Genomic DNA, 18,995 nt, shown 5'->3' on the forward strand with positions numbered 1-18,995 from the left:
GGTTAAAAAGCAGATATGGAAAGTTTCAGTTCAAGTGGCAGATTTTTCTGGTGGCTCTAAGTGCCAGAAATGCTGCAAGAACAGCTGTGCAAGTGCTTTGGTATGGTGCCCTACATATCCCTTTCCAAGCTGACTGAGTTAAAAGGGGTCAAGCCAGAACCTGACAATAACCTGGGAAGACAATCCCCAGAAAATTGTATCAGGGCTGCTACACCGAATTTGAGATTCATTTCTGAAGGGAAAAGGCCAAGACCTTTGAGGAAAACAGCTACAAGCTTCCAGCCTGCAAAGGTGTGAGAAAGGAGCACCCCTCCTAGAGAGAGCCCCAAGAGGACACTGCCTCCCAGGGAAGGCAGTATGTTTGCTCCTCCCCATCACTTCTGCCAGGCACATTTATTCCAGGCTGTTTCCCAACAAGCACCTTTAGAGATAGAGCATTACAGTACTGGAAGGGCACCTGTCTCCCCGATCCCTGCTTTCCTCTGCACTCCTCTCGCAGAGGGTTGTACCTGGCCCAGGGATGCAGCAGAGGCAAGACGGTTGCAGAGAGTGGTATAGCTGACGGAACACTGCTCAAACACAAGACAATTTCTCCTTTCAGTCACAGGTTTTGTGCATCACTGCTTGATGCAAATTGTATCCTGGAGCCTGATCACTGATGTACAATGCCCATCCCAAGCTGAAGGGTAACAGAGATTTCACTGGGATGTGAATCCTCCATGTGGCACTTACTAGACCGTATCTGCACTTCTGCATGCAGCTTTGGGCTCACCAATACATGTGAGAGAGTGACAAACCAATGTAAGTCCAGCTGAGGGCCACCAAGGCTGCAGGAACCATGCTTGTTTAGCCTGGGGACAAGGTAATGGGAAGGATCTAATTAGCGTCTCCCACTCCCTTACAGGAGGGTTTAAAAATAGAGCAAAACCAAGTTTCCTTGCCAAGAGAGCGAGTAAACCCACAGATATATACACTGAGAGGCTGTGCAATCTCTGTTCTTGGCAACTTTTAAAAGTATCAACCTGAAATGGCTCTGAGGTAATCCTGAAGCCTGTCCAGGTTTAGGCAGGAGGCTGGTCTAGCTGACCTATTGTGGTCCTTTTCAGGGCAACTTTTTTTCCATTACTCTGTAAAAGAAACACCTCAACGCACAGGACAAGATGTGCTGTGCAGATGGACATGGTGATGCTGTGTTTACGCAGATGACACCTATGGGCCTATCTCAAGTTGGGCAGAGAGAAGCTGGCAGGGGTGAAATAACATGCCCAAGAACCCCAGCAGCTCAGGTACCCCTCACACCCATCCATCCCTGTGACTGGGATAGCTGGAGTCTATTCTGGATTCCAAATACTCGACAGTTGCTACTGTTGTGTCTTCTCATTCAGTAAGAGCCAATGTAAAACTACAATGTGATGGAAAGCAAACCACACCAAGAAACCCAACAGGTTTTGTTCTCTGTTGGCATCAACAAGGTATTTAAGGGTCAAACTCCCATGCTCGGCTCATGTTTTAGCGTGGCACTGCACAACACATGAGCCTGGGAGAGTGCTGAGATTTTACTCCCCTGCACCTGTCAAGTCTACATCCCACCCATTCTGGTGACTGACACATTCAGCTAAGTGTGTAAAGGCACTATTAACACTTCACACCTCTTCATTCCTGTAGCTTCCCCTGGAGTCTGGCTGACTGCAACTTCCCCAGTTGTCCTTTTTGAGCAGATCAGAAAAAGTAAGGCAGTCATGTGTTAACTACACCATAAGCAAGTACAGAGGTCTGCCCTCCAACTGCTGTGGTCCTTCAACATTTACACATGGGACTACATCCACCAGCAGTGGCCCTGACCATCTCTCTTCTTAAGAGATAATGAACAGCTGAAATGTCTTGGCTTTCAATTACTGCAGAGTTCCAGTGGAGTAAAACACATTTTTCTTCATTAAAAATAATGATGCATGGCACAAGCCTTTCGTCTTTATTTACAGTTAAAAGTATTTGCCCGAGCACATCCTCAGAGGCACAGAAGAGGCTCTACTCTGGTTCTCTAATTTGTAATTACAAAGTCTAGTAGCACTTAATGCAGCTAAATGTTTATGTAAAATGTAGTTACACTTCAACAACATAACATGAACAAATAAAGGAAACAGCCTTCATTTCCGCACATTTGGAAGTCTCCCTGCTGCTTAGAGAATGATTTTGTCCTTCACTTTTGTATGCCATTAGAGAAATATAGTTTCTTTCAATGAAATGGAAATAGCTGGGGTTTATAATTTTTCTAAGGGTTTGGTAGCTTTTTAACCTTTTTTATTATTATTATTTAAAAGAGTCCTTAAGCCTTTTGTCTCCTAACAAGTATTCAAGTAGCAAGACTGCTCCACCAAACTGGCCTTGTGTTTCTGGGTCCCTGCCACCACCAGGATGGAGACTGAATAGAAGTACAACTAACACTTTGTGCAGGATCCCCTGTTCACGGTGGGCCAGATTGTGCTATCAATTTTTAAGCAATTCTCCACTGGTAGGAAAGAAGATTTCTGCTTAAAAATTGATGGTTTGATCTAGCCTTCTGTTGCTATTCATATATTATGAAGAGTAATATAACCTAGTCAGATTCTATTTTTTAAATAAAAAGAAAATATGAGGTAGCCTGACATGCTACACAAATCCACATTTTGTAAAGACTAAATTGTACTCTTAAAACAGCAGGTCACCTTTTCCCCAAATCACTAGACCACCATTTTACAAGGATCAGTTGGATAGAAGAATTTCTGGTTTAAGTTATTAAACAATTATTAAATTCAGCCATAAACATATTTTCAATTTGGAAAATTATTAAAACATATAGAAAATGTTTTACTATCACAGCAACATCAAAATAGTACCAAAAGAAGAGGTTATGTTGCTTTCTTTGGCAGATACCAGACCAAATTCAGGGACATGTCAGTTATTTTTTACTAGGAAGAAATGAAAATGAACACTTCTTATTCTCTGATTTAGAACTTTAAAATTTCAGGTTTTAACCTGTATTAAGTTTACACAGAGAATAAGGTTATCTCAGCCTATCTTAAACTACACTGAAGAAAACTCTGCACTCTAACACAAATTAAAGCTTTACAGTGCAATTAAAATCAATAGTAGCAGTCTAATAGCAATTAGATCAGACTTTGTCCATAGTAACAGTTTTACTTCATGTCATGAAACACAGGAAACTCCAAATGATGAACCATAAAGCCTTGTTGAAGAGGATATTCAACACACTGTAACAATACAAGAAATACCACAGACCTTCAATACACACCACAGTCATCCATAATACTAATTCAGATAGTTTGTTTGTTCCCCATATGTATTGCAACTGGTCAGTGTTTAAAATGTCTTTATAGACAGGGTTTATAACACACACACTTGTTGTAAAAGGGAAACTTAACCTGTACTTTAAAAAAAAAAAAATCTAACTGGTATTATATAAGAAAACTGCACTAATCTTCCCCTTTTTATCTTTTAACTTCATACCAAAATAAATAGGCCACTTTTTACTGAGAAATGCTTCAGGGCTAAATAAAATCTTTTCCTTGCTCACAAGTTGTTATAATTACATTAACCACAAGGCAACAGCTACAAGAACATAATTAAAGTCATAGTTTTAAGAGGTGAACAGTTCACTTACTCCCCTCATAGACTCAGAAATGTATATTGTCCTTTAAGAAAGAAAAAATTACTGCACAAGAACAGGGAGAGCAATGAGGTTCCATAACATGCATGAAACCTAATGGAAAAGTGAAGCTGCTGAGTTAAAAAAAAAAAAAAAAAGATAAATGTGCTTGTCTCTCTCCCCCTCTGCATCCAGTTTAATAAGGATTCAAAGCTATATATATCAATTAACAAATCAATGAAATTCCTCCTGCTGCAAATTCTTCATAAATTTAGATAGGATTAAGCAAGTACAGAGACCTCAAGGCAATATATTACATTTAAATCACGAAGTTTCCTCTTCTGTCAGAAGAGCTGTTAACCATTTTACTTCAACTAAATACATTGTTACATGCTTGTACGTCCACATACAGTGCAATACTTCCGTCATGAAACATGTTCACTTCTTCTGGAGATCTACACAGATTGCTCAACTTCCACTGTCAGTTATGGGCTGAAAGAAGAAAGCCTAGACTGGCTAGTGAGAAGTTAGCTGGGAATTACACATAAATAATTATATAGGCATCCTATGCTGGGAGGAAAACACAGGGAGTTTTCATCTCTTTAGCAAATGAGGCTTCTGCTGTTCTTAACTACAGCATCTTTTCATCCATAGCATTACCAGTCAAAACAAATTATGATCATGCTCTACAGAATCAGGCTGGTCAATATGCAGTCAGTAACGGCAGCCAGTTTAGGAACATGTAATTCTGAGCAGAACACAGCCCCCCAGACCTATTAATCATCGGGATCCATTAGGTAGTTTACTGCTCAAATGAGCAACATCTGAAGGGATAAAGGAGAGGGAGAACAGCATCAAATACTTACCGCTCAGTACACAGTCCCTCCGTTACAGCATTTCTGCTACAGTGCTCTCCTGAAGGTTGTTAAGTGTCAGCTCTTGGAGAAAAGAAATCTGACTTGCCTTTGTCACACTAGGAGCTGTAATTTGCCTTGCAGGCATCCACACAGTAGCTTTTGACTAACAGACCATAGCTTTGAAAATACAGCTCGAGACAAAGGCTACTCCTAATGTGAGACTGCTGTCTGGGGAGGGTGGGGGGAAGGGCTGAGTTTTTTTTCTCGTCACTTTTTAAGTTTCTTACCTTTTTGTTGCAGCGAACAGGAATTAAATGCCAAGCACGTCACACACAAACACCCAACTCAGCGCTCTGACTGGTCCCCGTCTCTGTTAGTGTGTATCTAGGCACCAGATGATGCGAAGTGCACTGGATGCAGCCCTGTACTTGTACTTCAACAACGGGGGCCGAATACCCCTGAGAACAGCAGCTCATTCATTTTGCATCGAGTTGAAACACATCATGTCAGCTCCCACTCTCCTCACGGACTGTGCATGCTTGTGTTTGCCGGCTCCAGCTGTGAGTGAGTGGGTGCTTCTCCCTGGAAGGCACCACTCCTCTGTCAGCGGTGTGTTGTTTCCTCCCTTCCCAACCCTTTTACATTCCTGCGCTCCCCACGCTCTGACCTGCAGAAGAGGTGCCTCTCCTCCCCCTTTAACAAATCTTCACTGCTATGCATTGTGTTTCTAGCCTGTAAACTTCCAAGACTAATCTTTTGTGACAGAAGCAATTTTTTGCAGAAAGTTGAAGTGCACTGGGAGTCTTCCACTCCCAATTTTCCAAAAACTCTGCAAGCCATTCACAATATGGTTCTGTACTGAATGCAACAGAGAAAGTCTCTTTAAAAAAAGGCAACAAGGATTTACAGCTAAATCCAAAAATTCAGCCACAAGTACAACTGCATTTACTTTAATGAAATTACATCTGTTTATGCTAGAAGCGAGATTTATCCTTGAGCTGTAAAAACAAACACATCGAATAATTTGATTTTACAGAACCGGCACATGTAGTAACAGTAAATCCAATTTAGAGGTGTTGCTTGCACTAAAGGTGACAGTAAACACAATGGTCCTGGAGTTCCAGTTTTTATCTGGCAAAACTCCCCATCAAATGTGCTCAACCAGCAACAAAGAGCTGCTTCTGCAGGGACTGCACTTAAAACGTGGCGGGGCTTAAACCCCATCCCAGGGCATTCAGTTTTCACAGGTACTTGCAGGATTACACATCACTCCTCCTGGAAAGTAGGAACACTGGGAAAAGGAAAACTGATCAAGGAACAACCACAATGTCGCAAGGACACGGGTCACTCCTGTCCATCCAAGGGACTCCCTCCTCCAAATGTGCCAGCAGAGCTGTCTGTGGGATCACACCTGTCCTCAAGAAAAATGAGCCAACACAGCAAATGCCCACCAACCAGGCTCTTTAAATTATCTGAGCTCAACATGAGTGAGAGCAGAGCAGGGAATGTGACCATGGATATTTCCACCAGAAGAGCTGAGAGGGTGAAAAGCAGTTAAAGACAATTTTCTGGCAGTCACTTCTTTCAGCCACACAGATGCATCAGAAGCAGGATGTTTTTCCACCACCTAAATATACCCTCAGAGTCTACTGAGATTCTTTCCTTCCTGTGTATCATCAACAAGGTTTGCCAGGACCAGTTAAGCTCAAGCAACAACCTGTGCCACCCCAAAAGCTTTCTGCTGATTTCCAGTGAGTAACAGGTGGGAATTTAATAAACAAATCTGTTGATGCTGCCCAAGGTAAAACAGTTCTGACTCTTCCTTGGATGTGACGAATGCCCAGTGCTAGAGAGTTCAAGGTCATGTAGTAATTTTTGCATTGTACAAGTAACTTCTCAGAAGTCTTGAAACAAATGTGGAATTCACTTGTGGGGAAATGAAGGGCCATTTTTATGGATAAAGTGGCACCCGAAACTGATTAATGCAGTAAAATACACATTCATTACATTTTTAATCCAGATTCCAATATGCATTCAGTGTAACTTTTTAAAATTTGAAAATGAGGACAGAATTAATCTGATAACTATTACAACAACCCTCTCCACTGCTGTTCTCCTCTTCTACTCTTGGCAAGTAGCATACAACAGGATATGGTACCCTTCCAGCTGGCCAGACAACAGCACTCGTGAGAACAAAGTCAGACTCCTACTTAAAAGGTTTCTAAGGAGAGAACCCAGACTTTGCCATTTTAATATGCTGGAACAGGTTGTGGGAGCGAACTGCTCTTCCCTGATCCTCTCTGCAGTACAAAGAGTGGAAAAGAGATTCAGCAGAATCTTGGAAACCTGTAAAAAAAGTATAATTAAAACTACATCCCAGTCTTCAAGTTTTTAGCTGGCTATCTAGTAAGTAAACTGGGACTAAATTCTAATCCTGTGTTGGTTTTAATGTTTTGTTACTGCCATACTTACTGCCTGTGCGCCTTTCAGCAACGATATGACTGGATACAAACATGCTGGCTCTGTAGTTTTGAGAAATAACTTGCCCTGATTTCAGCATTTCAGCTTCCCTTGCCCCTCACCCTCTGTTCCACCAAGTTTGTTGCTTCTAATTGCTATGTATGAAAAGGGCAACAGATTTGCCTCTGCCATCAGAAACAGAAAAATCTCCCAGGGCTTGGCCAGCACACAGTTTCTGAAAATGAAAAACAATCTGGGCCAAATGTCTTCTCATTTGTGAACACACAATTTGCTTTGTAACTACAATTGCGCCTCATGTTTGTTTTTCTGGCAAAACTTAGCTTTACCAATCCTCAATCACACACAAAAATGTGAATTCAAACATGAATTTAAATTTTAAGGTATAGGATTTGGGGTGGTGGTGGTGTCTGATTTCTGACTCCTTAGAGTTTACTTGGCCAAATATCTGTATTCTGAAAATGAAACTCACACAGAAATCTTCTTTCATGAACTGTCTTGTAAAGAATAATCATCAGTAAGCTTTGAGACCAGCCATGGAAGTCGCAGCACTGGCTGACAGGCTCTCCCCAGCAACAACTGCTACCCGAAACACCGTGAAAAAAATTTCCAGCACAAACACCACATCAAGTCCCCTTTCCCACTGCCAGCCAGTGCTATGAACTTGCAGCCAAATGCCTACACAGGAAGGATCTTAGTACTGTAATATACCTACAGGCTGCAAAAGAAATAAGCTTGCAGCAAGTAGTGGGTCACATTTACACTGACAAAAACATCAGGAGCAGCCAGCCTTGGCAAGGTGAAAACTGCCCAGGAGAGCTCTCAGCTCATGAAGACCTGACAAATTCAATTTCTGCATTGCCAGAAGTGCCAAATCAAGGCAGCAGGGGTGCTATGGGACATACCTGGTGTATAAATACCACCTGTGCTGCTCCAGCCTCTCCCAGCTATCATGTGCTGCCCTCTCAGGGGTCCCAGCTGGGTTCTATGTTCCTAAGCTGTGGTGTTCCTCACTGGGGAGGAGGTTCAGCCAAGCTCATAATGAAGGAATCGGTATTTAACACTGTAAAGAATCCAGGCAGATCTCCATGCACTCAGCAGCGATGACGTGCCCAATTCTCTGGTTAAACTGCCAGTGAACAGCAGGGCATCCGAGTAAATGAAATTAGCTTATACTCTAGACAAACTTATACTCTCCCCAAACTGAACAAATATTCCTACTGCATGGCCAGAAGCTCTTTTCCTCAGAGTGAAATACCAAGCCTGGGTAATACCAGCAGAGCTGTGGCTGGGCTGAAGAAACAAAAACACTATCAGTGGTTGAGATCCTCATACTCACCCTGAGCATGTGCAAGGACTGGATCCAAGAGTTTCACATACACATAATTTTGAGGAAAAAAGGAGTTTGTGGGTACAGAACTTGGATTCAGATTGCAGTTTGTTTCAGTTTGAACAAAAGGAAAATGATATTATAGCAACACATTCATGTTGCAAGGCCAAGAGTGTATTTTCGCATGTGCAGAGGGTAGTCAGTCCTATCTGCTGCACTCACACTGCTGGCTCCCAACTACAGACTTTTAGTCCTAACTTGAGATAAAAGCAGAAACAGGTTTGCATCCCAGCTCATGCACCTACAGAACTCAAAGCTCCACTTCTGCCCTACAGGAAGAGAAACAAATGTTTCTCAAGCTAGCTCTGCCTTTTGCTATTCTGAGGCATCCATCCTATCCCTGAAGTAAAACTGACATTTCCAGGAAACAAAAAATTAGTCCTTCCAGCAAATCTCAGCACAATTTTGTTTAGTCTTTAACAACCTAGAAGCGTAAAATCTCCCATCATCTACTTTCAGCACAAATCATCAAGCAATACCAGCAGTGGCAATCTTCTAATTTATCTGATTTTTCCTATTATTTTCAAAAAGAGAGAAGAAAAGGTGAGAGACAAGTGAGGAAATTTAATAAAGTTTAAAACCTGAATTTAGACAGGTATATCAGCATCTCCGTACACATCACAAAACAAGTTTCTAACATCCACTGATGGATGAAGAAAATTTGAAATACTACCTTGAATACTAAAGGCTCCAAAGTGACAAAATGAATATGTCATTTATGAATGCCTGGATTGGCAATGTTCCAGAAGAGCTTTGTTTGTTTTTTTACATTAAGGCCCTTGAAGTCATGTGTGTACTTCATGAATGAAGGGCAAGAACAATTGCTCAGTTTGCTTTCTCTCATTCATCTCGTTATGTTTCTGATGGTAGCTGAGCAAAAGCAGAGATGAAAAGCTATTCTCCTAAATAAATAGACATAACTGTCCCCCAAAAAGAAAGAAAGAAAGAGTCTTCCTTAGCGCATCTGTTTTCTTGTGGGTGTGGGTACTTTTAATCTTAAAAGCGTATCTACATTGTTGGAGACACACATGCAAAGTGTCTTTAGATTTTTCAGGCCCTACAAAAAGGAACTGGCAGAAAATAAATTTCTTAATTAATGAAGAGAGACTGACAATACACAACTACAAAGCAAAAGCAGTTCAGTACACCCTTAGCAAACTGAACTACACCTGTGATCAGCTTGCCAAAAGAAGGACCTTAACTGCTCTGAGACTGTCTGCAATTGCAGAGGACACGTCATAAGGACCCTGGTGCACCCTTCAGTCTGAGCTACTGAAAAATAATTCTGTAAGTAATCTACAATTCCTCTTTCTATATCCTGTTGACAAATACAGCATCATTACAAACACTGCCACATGTCACTAACAGGTAAGCTCACTTTCACAGGTTCTTGTCTGAAGCGGAAAAACGCACTTAGTTCACTGATGTTAAATATAGGATCAGAATACCAGGAATACTGAAGCCAGCCACCTTGCAGACCTGTAACTCTTTCATACTTTTAGTTCTAAGAGTTATAGTAGGCTCCTTGCTTTTCAACCTGCAAATATTTTGTTCGTGTACAAGAACCACCCTAGTCCTGCTAAAAACATAACATTTATACAGTCCTGACCATCATAATGGTACCATACATACCATCCAAGAGATACTAATACTACACTGATTTTGGTGAGCAGTATTCTGGTTTTCCAGGTCCACCTCTATAAATTATGGACTAACTCAACTCAGGTTGTGGCCCATAAAAAAACTTCCCATGAATTATAAGGGGAATTTGGTCCAACTCAGGGGGCATAAGCATACATCAGCCAACTTTGAATTTAATCAAGGTGGGAGAGGGAAACTTCAGGCAGTAAAATATTGAAATTCTAGAGATAATTGAGTTCTATGTTTAATGCATCATTCAAATTACAAATTCAAATTATCTTTATGGCATTAAGATGAATAGTATTTGTGTGAAGATGACCATCAAAAAAAAAGATGTAATGCACACAGATTTTTCAATGTCATTAAGCACAAATTTCTTGAAAAAAAATACAGATGTTAATGTAAGTTTCTAAATACAGAAACAAGTCAGTCGGCAAATAAACCCCTAAATGTTTAAGACACTTGGATTATCTGTTGAAAAAAAACCTTTTAGTTTGCTCAAATTAATGTTTAGGTTTTTGCTAATCAATCTGCACATATCAAAGAGACTTCAGTAGGCAATCTACCTCCACTGCCAGAGGCCAAATTGTTCTGAATACCACTGACAAACAAAGGCCCTTTTCCCTGGTGGAGCCAGTGTTAGGAAAGAAGCCAACATACCATTCTCCAAATTAAAAGCCTGAAGTGAAAATGCTTTCTAAATACAGGGAAGGGATAAGACAGTATATGCTATAATTTACATAAAAATGCACTGCATTCAAATAAATATTTGAATTGCAATGAGCTAATAGCAAACGTGGAAAAGCATTCACAGGCAGATATGACATTTAAATAATTGAAGTGGTAAATTGATAGCAAGAGCATCCTCATATACTTTATAGGCACATCTCAGATTATTATACAAGTGCAGTTAGTCAAGTTTGTGACTGCTTAGAGAGAGACAAGTCAAAATCTGTACCTTGTTTTATTGCTGCATACACCACATGCCAGAAGGCATCCAGTGGTCTACAAATACATAGGCATGTCACAAGTTCTCTTGATATCAGGAGTAAAACACTTGTGCAAACATGTAGGTGGATATAAATATTTACACGTTAAAGACATATATAGAAGCATCCTACCTCTCTCTCTAACCCACCGGTAAAACACCAGCATAAATTGTTAGGACAGGAAGAAGAGCTAGACAGCTCACCTCCTGACTGTACTTTTGCTTTTTAATTTGTTACATTAGAAAGCTGTGAATGTCCCATATTTCATTAATTAGCATAAAACACAGAGATAATAGAATTAAACATCTTCTACTGCACAAAACATTTTTCTCCTCTGAACTGCTTTCTCAGAAATGATTTGCCCAGTATAGTAACAATTTTAAGGATGACAAATTTTTGCCTACAATAGAAAATAAGCATAGTAAATACATGCCTTACAAGAGGTTGACCTTTTCAAGTAAGCCATCACACCACAGAAAAGTCATTTTACCACTCATACAAACATACCATAATCAAGAGAGCTGTATCAAACTTTTAGCCAGCATGGTGTTTGTAAGTATTCGTAGCACAATTTTTCTTAAAATATTGCTCTTTTCCTCAGTGGTCTATGCTTTTTACGGCTTTTCTCTTCAGAAGGTTTTTTATATGTCCCCCTTAGCAGCTTCAGTGTACATTGGACTAACAAAGTGAAATCACTCGTGGACTAATTTAGTTTTCTCTCATCTGCTGGAGAGACCTTAGACTAAACAGGGTCTTGAGTTGAGAATTGAACAATACCGTACATTTTTTTCAGGGCTTCCCTTTGTGAAGAAAGGCATTATTTAGTTATTTGACAGCCTATTAAAACCTAATTCTCTTGTGAGAATTTATTTAATAGGTGTCTCTCTCTATACACAGTCTCTACATTGATACAGCATCTGAGAGATGTGTAACTAAGAGCCCAACTTCAGCAGGGCTGAAGATGAACAGGGTGAAACAAAGGCAGGCACCTTCAATTGACTCCAACTGGTTTGGGAAGGAAGATGCTATTTTTTGTTGCATAGCCTTCATGGAGAGGAAGCAAGAGATGGTGTATGCACCCAGGTGCATGACAACACAAAATAAATAAGGCAAGTTTAAACCATCTTTAATTGTGAACTAAGAAAAAAGCTTCTAACTGGGTGTTGAAAACAAGGGGAGTCTGGGAGTGAGATGGTTATTTTTTGTTGACAGCTACAGAGCTGGAGAGCAGCTGCTCTTTGCATCACTTGCATCGCTGTTTTGCCATGGAGTTAAAGCAGCAGTTACATATAGGAATCCAGTCTGGACACAGCATCTGCTTGATTAACATACAGTGAAAAGAATAATAGAAGAAATCATCAGATTTCCACCCCAAACTGGCAGTCAGTAGCTGTCCTGAGCAGGCAGCTCAGGCTATTTTCAAGGGACCTCTGCAATAGCCACTTAAGTTCACTGATTACCCTAGCTATATGCTGAAGTGTTTAATAGCTGGAATCATAAGGAATGTGTGGAGATTTTCTAGCACAAATCTGTACAAAGACTTCAGGCCAGGGACTCAGTCAATATGCCATCTTATTAACTGAGACAACCTGACTACATCACAGTGGTTATTTGTAGTCCAAGTTTAGACATATCATTTATCTTAACTGAAAGCTTTACAGTTTAAAATTTTTAAGTGCTATTTAAAAAGCTTGCCTCCCAAAAGAAATACCAGATACAATTTCCAAATTATATGCCATATTTTCCATTATTTCCTGAAAATAAATATAGAATAGTGAAGACATTCTACAATAAAATACTGAACAGGGTTCTGTTTAAGGTGATTGCATTCATTGCCATGCTCAAGCCCCTAGCAGAGAAAGTGACATATTTTAAACTATTGTCTGGTGGTTTTTTCCTAATAAGAAGGGAAACCTCTCTCCATTTTCCCCACTTCTTTAAAAGCAAATGTCTCAGCACTACCCTGAGCCCTTCTTCATAGGCTTCCCTGTTCCTGTCCCACTCTCTCACTCTGATCCTTTTAATTGTCCACTTCTGTGTTTGTCCCAGTTCCCCTGCTGCACAAGGCTTTTCTCTACTTGCCCTAATCTGCTGCTACTATGCTTCTCAACTGCTGTTTCTCCACTTAAGCTTTTCAAAGGTTACCAAATATTTATTGCTCCATGGCCAAAATTCTCCCTAAGCACATCCTTTTTTCTCAGGTGCTAATCAAAGGGCGACTCCATCATTTGTAAGCACCTGAGCTGCTCACAAGCCTCATCTGTAACACAGACTGTGAAGGGTCTAGAGGGTAAGTCCTATGAGGAGCAGCTGAGGGAGCTGGGGGTGTTTAGCCTGGAGAAAAGGAGGCTCAGGGGTGACCTTATCACTGAAAGGAGGCTGAAGCCAGGTGGGGATCAGCCTCTTCTTCCAGACGACTAGCAATAAGGAAAAAGGACAGTCTCAAGCTATGTCAGGGCACGTTCAGGTTGGACAGGAGAAATTTCATCTCAGAAAGATTTTGTTAAACATTGGAATGGACTGCCCAAGGGATAGTGGAGTCACCATGCCCAGAGGTGTTCAAGAAAAGACTGGATGTGGCACATGGTCTAATTGACAAGGTGGAGATTGGTCAAAGATTGGACTCTGATCTCAGAGGTCTTTACCAACCTAAGTGATTCTGTGTAATAATTTTTCATTTAATTAGTGACATTACACAGAAAGGGTAGAGGGATGCTGCACACAATTGAAGCCACCAGCAATAGAAAACTATTCACTGGTGCAAAACTACAGGTGTTTCAAGTTATATAATATTTCAAGTTAATACCAGCCTATCTTTAGTCTACTGTGTTTTTCATGTTAAATCCCAAAGCTAAAATAAACTAGTCTAATGAACCAAAATATGAATGCACACATGCAGCTTTTTGCATTCACTTAACTGTATTTGCTTGAAAATACATTTGATTCTGTAAGCTTGACTGGATTTCCCTTTCACAGCTGTATTGTTTCATTACCCCCTTCGAGAACACACTGCACTTCCAAACAATGATGTCAGGACTTATGGATATAAATGGGAAGTTTTGTATAAACAAACACCTAAGCTATTTCTTAGTGAGAAGGGAAAATGCTTCCAAGACATACAGAAAGAGATATTCAGATGGAGTTGGCTTAGGGAAGAGGAGAAAGCAAATGATAATTGTAAAAAAACCAGCTAAGAATATAGGTCAGAAAAGCCAGTAAAATCCTTTTCCTCCAGAGTAATCCTTCACCTATGCCCCATTTACCGGATTCCTCACACTATGTTTTGTCCTTATTTCAAGGTTATGGGCACCGAAGGGAATAGGCAATATTGATTAATGGTGTTTCAGAGACTGAAGAGTGCAGCTGAAATTACACATTCTTTGAAGGGTGTTATCTTTTCAGAAGAGCAGGTGCAAACACCATTTCAGTTTTAATTTATTTTATTTTCTGCTTTCCTTGACCACGTCTCTAATGCAGAAGAGGAAGTTTATTATTCATTATTTCACGCAGTTTGATAAGCTTTTTTCATGGAACTGGAGAAAGACTCAATCTCAGAGCACATTCAATCATCACCTCAAAAGGGGGACAATCCAGAAAGATCTTAAAACACCTCCCTGAACGATGCAGCTACAAGCCACAGTGCATCACTAAAGCCTGTTGTGTTGCTTGTATAGAAAATATTTTCTGAAAAGAATGATAAATTACAAACACAAAAGGATATCCCAGCCACACTAAATTTGTTTATTCTCTTTATTTTTCTTAGCTCTTAGTTGTCTAATTAAGGCCAGGTATCCCTCCTGAAGTCTCACGTCCATGTGATAAGGCAAGCATAGGAGCTCAAGCCAGGTAACATCTGTAGGTACACAGTCTCAGCTGGGAAATACAGTGACATGAGACGGGCACTCAACATGCAGCACAGCTTCCACACTCCCCACTCACCCCTGTTCTGTCCTCCAACAAACCGGTTCTCAGTCAGACTTGTCCCTACCCCTCTTAGCTTGACACACACTCAAAACTAAAAAGAAAACATTCGGTCTGTTGTAGCACTGTCATTCAAGTGAAAATTTCCATTTCTGGATTCAGAGAAAGGTTCCTACATCTGAATTTGGACATTTGTTTCAAATACACTGAATACACAGAGATCCTACTTAAGTCAGTGGACAGTGCAGGTATTAAACACCTCTGAAACCTGGCCATTTTTATTAAGCTGTTGAAATAGCAAGAGAGCATACTGTTTTTAACTCTCCATATTCTGAGGGATTTGAGCCATCACTTTATATCATTTCTTCCTCATTTTCCCCAGATTTGTCCCATTTTCCTCACTTATATCACTCCAACAGTTTTGTCTCCTGAGATAACAGAGTAATTTGTTTTATTATTAGGATTTTATTCTCTTCTAGCCTTACAGGATTACACCATCTGACCTAGGTCATCTATCCATTTTTCTGCCTGCTCTCCCTTTCTGAGGCAGCTCAAGCCTCATCTTTGGTTGTCCACTGTTCTACTTTCCTCAGTCCAGCTGCCCTCTCTGCCTTTCTCCCCTTTTTGAATCCCAGCTTCATTTTACTCCAATGTCTAGGCAGTAGAAAAACAATAGCAGTTCAAAGAAGAAGGGCAATGGATATCCATACAGATAAAGGGATCCCAACCATCCCCACCTGACAAAATGGGCATTATTTGGACAGAGGAAGCAGCACAAAACATTCACATTGTCCAGTCAGAGTGCCTGTGGTCAGAAAACCATAGTAGCAGAGAATGTGCCTCTTTCAGCACTTAAGAACCAAAAGCAACCAGGCTCCCTCCTCAGCCTGTCAGGAAAACACACAAACTGTACAGCAGAAACAAATCTGCTCTATGTGGTGACAAAGCTAGCAGATGAACAGACACGTGCTACATATTTTGTCTAACATTCAAGGTGCCTCCACCATCCAGTAACCAGTTCCGCATTCAGTCCCATCAAAGCTGGTCTCCTGAATCCACCAGCAGCCCTCATTGCCAGCTAACCACAGAACATTTCAGCTGGAAATACTGCTGTTGTACGAAGACACCAGGAGAGAAGAAACTGTGATCTTTCAGTCAATTATAAAACTTGAGGCAGGCTTTGGATTGGTGGAAGAACAATGAAGATATAGGAGGATTCAGATAAACGTGCTAACAGAAACTCTTTTACAAAATTGATGGGCTATTACCTTTTCTCTCTTCCTTGTTAGTGAGCAGCTCAGAAAGCAAAGGACATGCACCAGCAGTCAAGAAGGAGAGACAAAATCCAACCTGAGGAATGATTTACGTACAGTCCTTCAAGCTTGCAAGTGAAAAGAACAGCCCTTTTATAGGTTCAGTAGACTGAGGCTATAAACGTGCTTTTAACGACGAGGAAAAAACATGGCAGGTGTGGCTTGTTAAGAAGCAAACACAGCACTGACAATTATTCACTGATACACCTGTGACACCTCCGTGTGACAATTACCTTACTGACCTTGAAATCAAACCATTTATGCAACTGCAAGGACTTTTCCTATTTACAAACAATACTAAATGAATCATCATGGCTCTGTTTTTCAGTACAGCAGCATAGTTGCTTTTACTTTTAAAAATCACAAGATATCACCTAAGAAACTAAGTCTGCCAAAAGGTTGCACATACAGAGTACATTTATTTTCCTTTAATGCCCATATATATGCACCAAACATAAGAGCCTACAGGGTACACATATATACATGTATAACCACCAATTTGTGGGAACCTGCTTTTGTTCATGATTTTTGAAGGTGCTCCAGCCTTTCTTAAAATCAAACATTTTACCAACTGATTAATACAAAACAAGGAACGCTACCTTTCAAAACAAAAAGTCACCACACAAACCAAGTTAATAGAATGATGAAGCCTTTGCTTATCAGAGGATTGTTAAATGAGAAACTCTAGAGATCAGGATATTAATGTAATGTATGGAGAGAGTGATTACAGTCTCCTGGAAGATGTTTCTGCCTGAGATGAGTTAGCAGACACATCCTCAGATTAAACTTTCATCATCAGATCTCTGTATTTCATCAATCTTTCATTATGGTACAGCTTAGAAAATCATCTGGTCAGGAGTCATTAGAAAACCTCTTCATCTTCCAAAGCAAAAACTACCCAAATAAATTAGTACAAGCAAAAGAGAGTTAAAAGGAGGGCCTGCAGATCGTTTGGGGGTTCAGCAGATCAAAATACAGGGAAATACACATTTCTACAATATTTTAAAATTGAAACACTACCTTTCACAACAAATCAATGTGTTTTTTATACATTCTTGGACTAGAAGATATAGCTAATTAACAAAAGTCAAGTGCAAAAACTTCTGGAAGACTTTTATCCCAGAAACTGGGATGCTATGAACTTTGTGGATGTTTAATCCACCAAAGCAGTAACCTGATCCCCTCACTTTTTTTTCTGCTGATGGTAATCTCATTATCAGGGAAAGTTGTTTTTGCAGTCAGGGAATGGCTTTGGTATTTCTCATCTCAGTAGCAACCAGTGATTTTACCAGGATGAGCCCAAGGACTGTGTGCTAATATATACATGAAAAGAGATGCAGTGCAATTTCCAGCTCAACAATATGTGTTTTTCAGCTCATGTTCTCCTGCCATCAAATACTTTTTCCTTGCGTTAGTGCTTTTTTAGCAAATGCTACATCGTTTATGTTACCTTTCAAAGCAAAGATGTTTCCTATACTAAACATCTCTATGCCCAGAACACATTGTACATCTGATTATTCAGTCATAAGTTTGTTCTTTCTGCTTGTCCTTTGGATCTTCTGCTATTTAACACCTGCAGTCTGAGTTTACTTACAAATAATGGCTACACTTTTTTTGGCTACACTGCTTTTCCTGCAGTCTTATTTTTTAAAATGTGTCAATAAAACATTAAACAAATTACATTTCAGAAAGGGTGGGCTCCAGTCCTGAAAGTCATTCTGGACACAAAATTTCTGTAGAAGCACCTATCAAGATTATTACAAAGGCTAAGAATAGGAAAGCTCTGAAATCAATCTTATGATGAAAAAAACCCAGATTACAACAGAAGTGGCTAAGAACATTATTGTGCCAGCAAATGAAGTATTAAGGCTGGTTTTGACTTTGTGCTTAATACATAAACACGATAAATATCTAACTTCAATAAACTATTTCTTGCTGTTACTTACAGCAATTCATCTAGAAAAATCATCTTCTCCAGAAACAAGAAATGTTCCCTTTGAACATAGAAAGCCCCACTCCCTTTCCTGACAGAAGAAACATGAAATAAGATTAGTTTATTTGCTCTTCCAGGTTCTCTGTGTTGCCAGTGTCACCTCTTTTCAGGAAAACTGTTGAGAATGTTTCTACTTTTTATGACCAAAAGATAGAACTGGGTTTGTTTGAGGGGTTCTTCTTGCTTGTATTTTTTTAAATTGCACCTGTACTTCTCACACATATGCCATAACTAAATATTTTTTTTCTCAATAGAAATGTGAGTTTCTGCAGAAATCTCAGCAGAACTGGAATGCATCTTTAGCCCCCAGATATGGTATGTAAATGGGCAGGAGAGGGATCACAGATGCTATTTCCTGTGCCCAGTACATAATTTTTGGTAAATGCTGTGGGATACCATGGCAGATCTGTGGGTCAGAGCAGACAGAATGACCTGCACACACAATCTTTCCCAACAACTCCTGCCCTACTGACAGGGCTTATATTCATCTAGAAGAGTCTGCCATTGCCTCCCACCCCCAGATATATTTCAACAAAAGTTTACAACATTATTGGTGCCATTTGGTAGCAAAAGGCATATTTCTCTTAAATGTTCCCTTAAAACATGGATGATTCTGTGACCAGTTCTGTCTTTAGGAGAGGCAGGTACCCAGCCTGAGGAAATATGACCCATTATTTTATAAACAACATAATAGAATTATTTTATTTTTCAAAGAAATGTAAGTATTTGGAAAAAGAACTGTAAATGCTTCCAAAAAAAAAGAGAATGAA

At 40.0% G+C, this 18,995-nt stretch overlaps 1 protein-coding gene across 13 annotated transcripts in view; it reads right to left on the reverse strand.

Annotated features, from left to right (window-relative positions):
- Positions 1-18,995, reverse strand: part of APBB2 (amyloid beta precursor protein binding family B member 2) — a 186,548-nt gene that overhangs the window by 24,447 nt on the left and 143,106 nt on the right. Inside the window, exon 1 of one of the 13 annotated variants that reach the window (XM_050338439.1) lies at positions 4,788-5,114. The exons of 11 other annotated variants lie outside the window; for them this stretch is intronic. The gene's annotated coding sequence lies outside the window, so the exon portion shown is untranslated. Of the gene's footprint in view, positions 1-4,509; positions 4,718-4,787; positions 5,115-18,995 lie in introns of those variants that run through there. One more of the 13 variants, XM_050338438.1, reaches the window with a different exon arrangement.

Source organism: Myiozetetes cayanensis, unplaced genomic scaffold, assembly GCF_022539395.1.
Source record: "Myiozetetes cayanensis isolate MyiCay16 unplaced genomic scaffold, myiCay2020 scf7, whole genome shotgun sequence".
Lineage (NCBI taxonomy): Eukaryota > Metazoa > Chordata > Aves > Passeriformes > Tyrannidae > Myiozetetes > Myiozetetes cayanensis.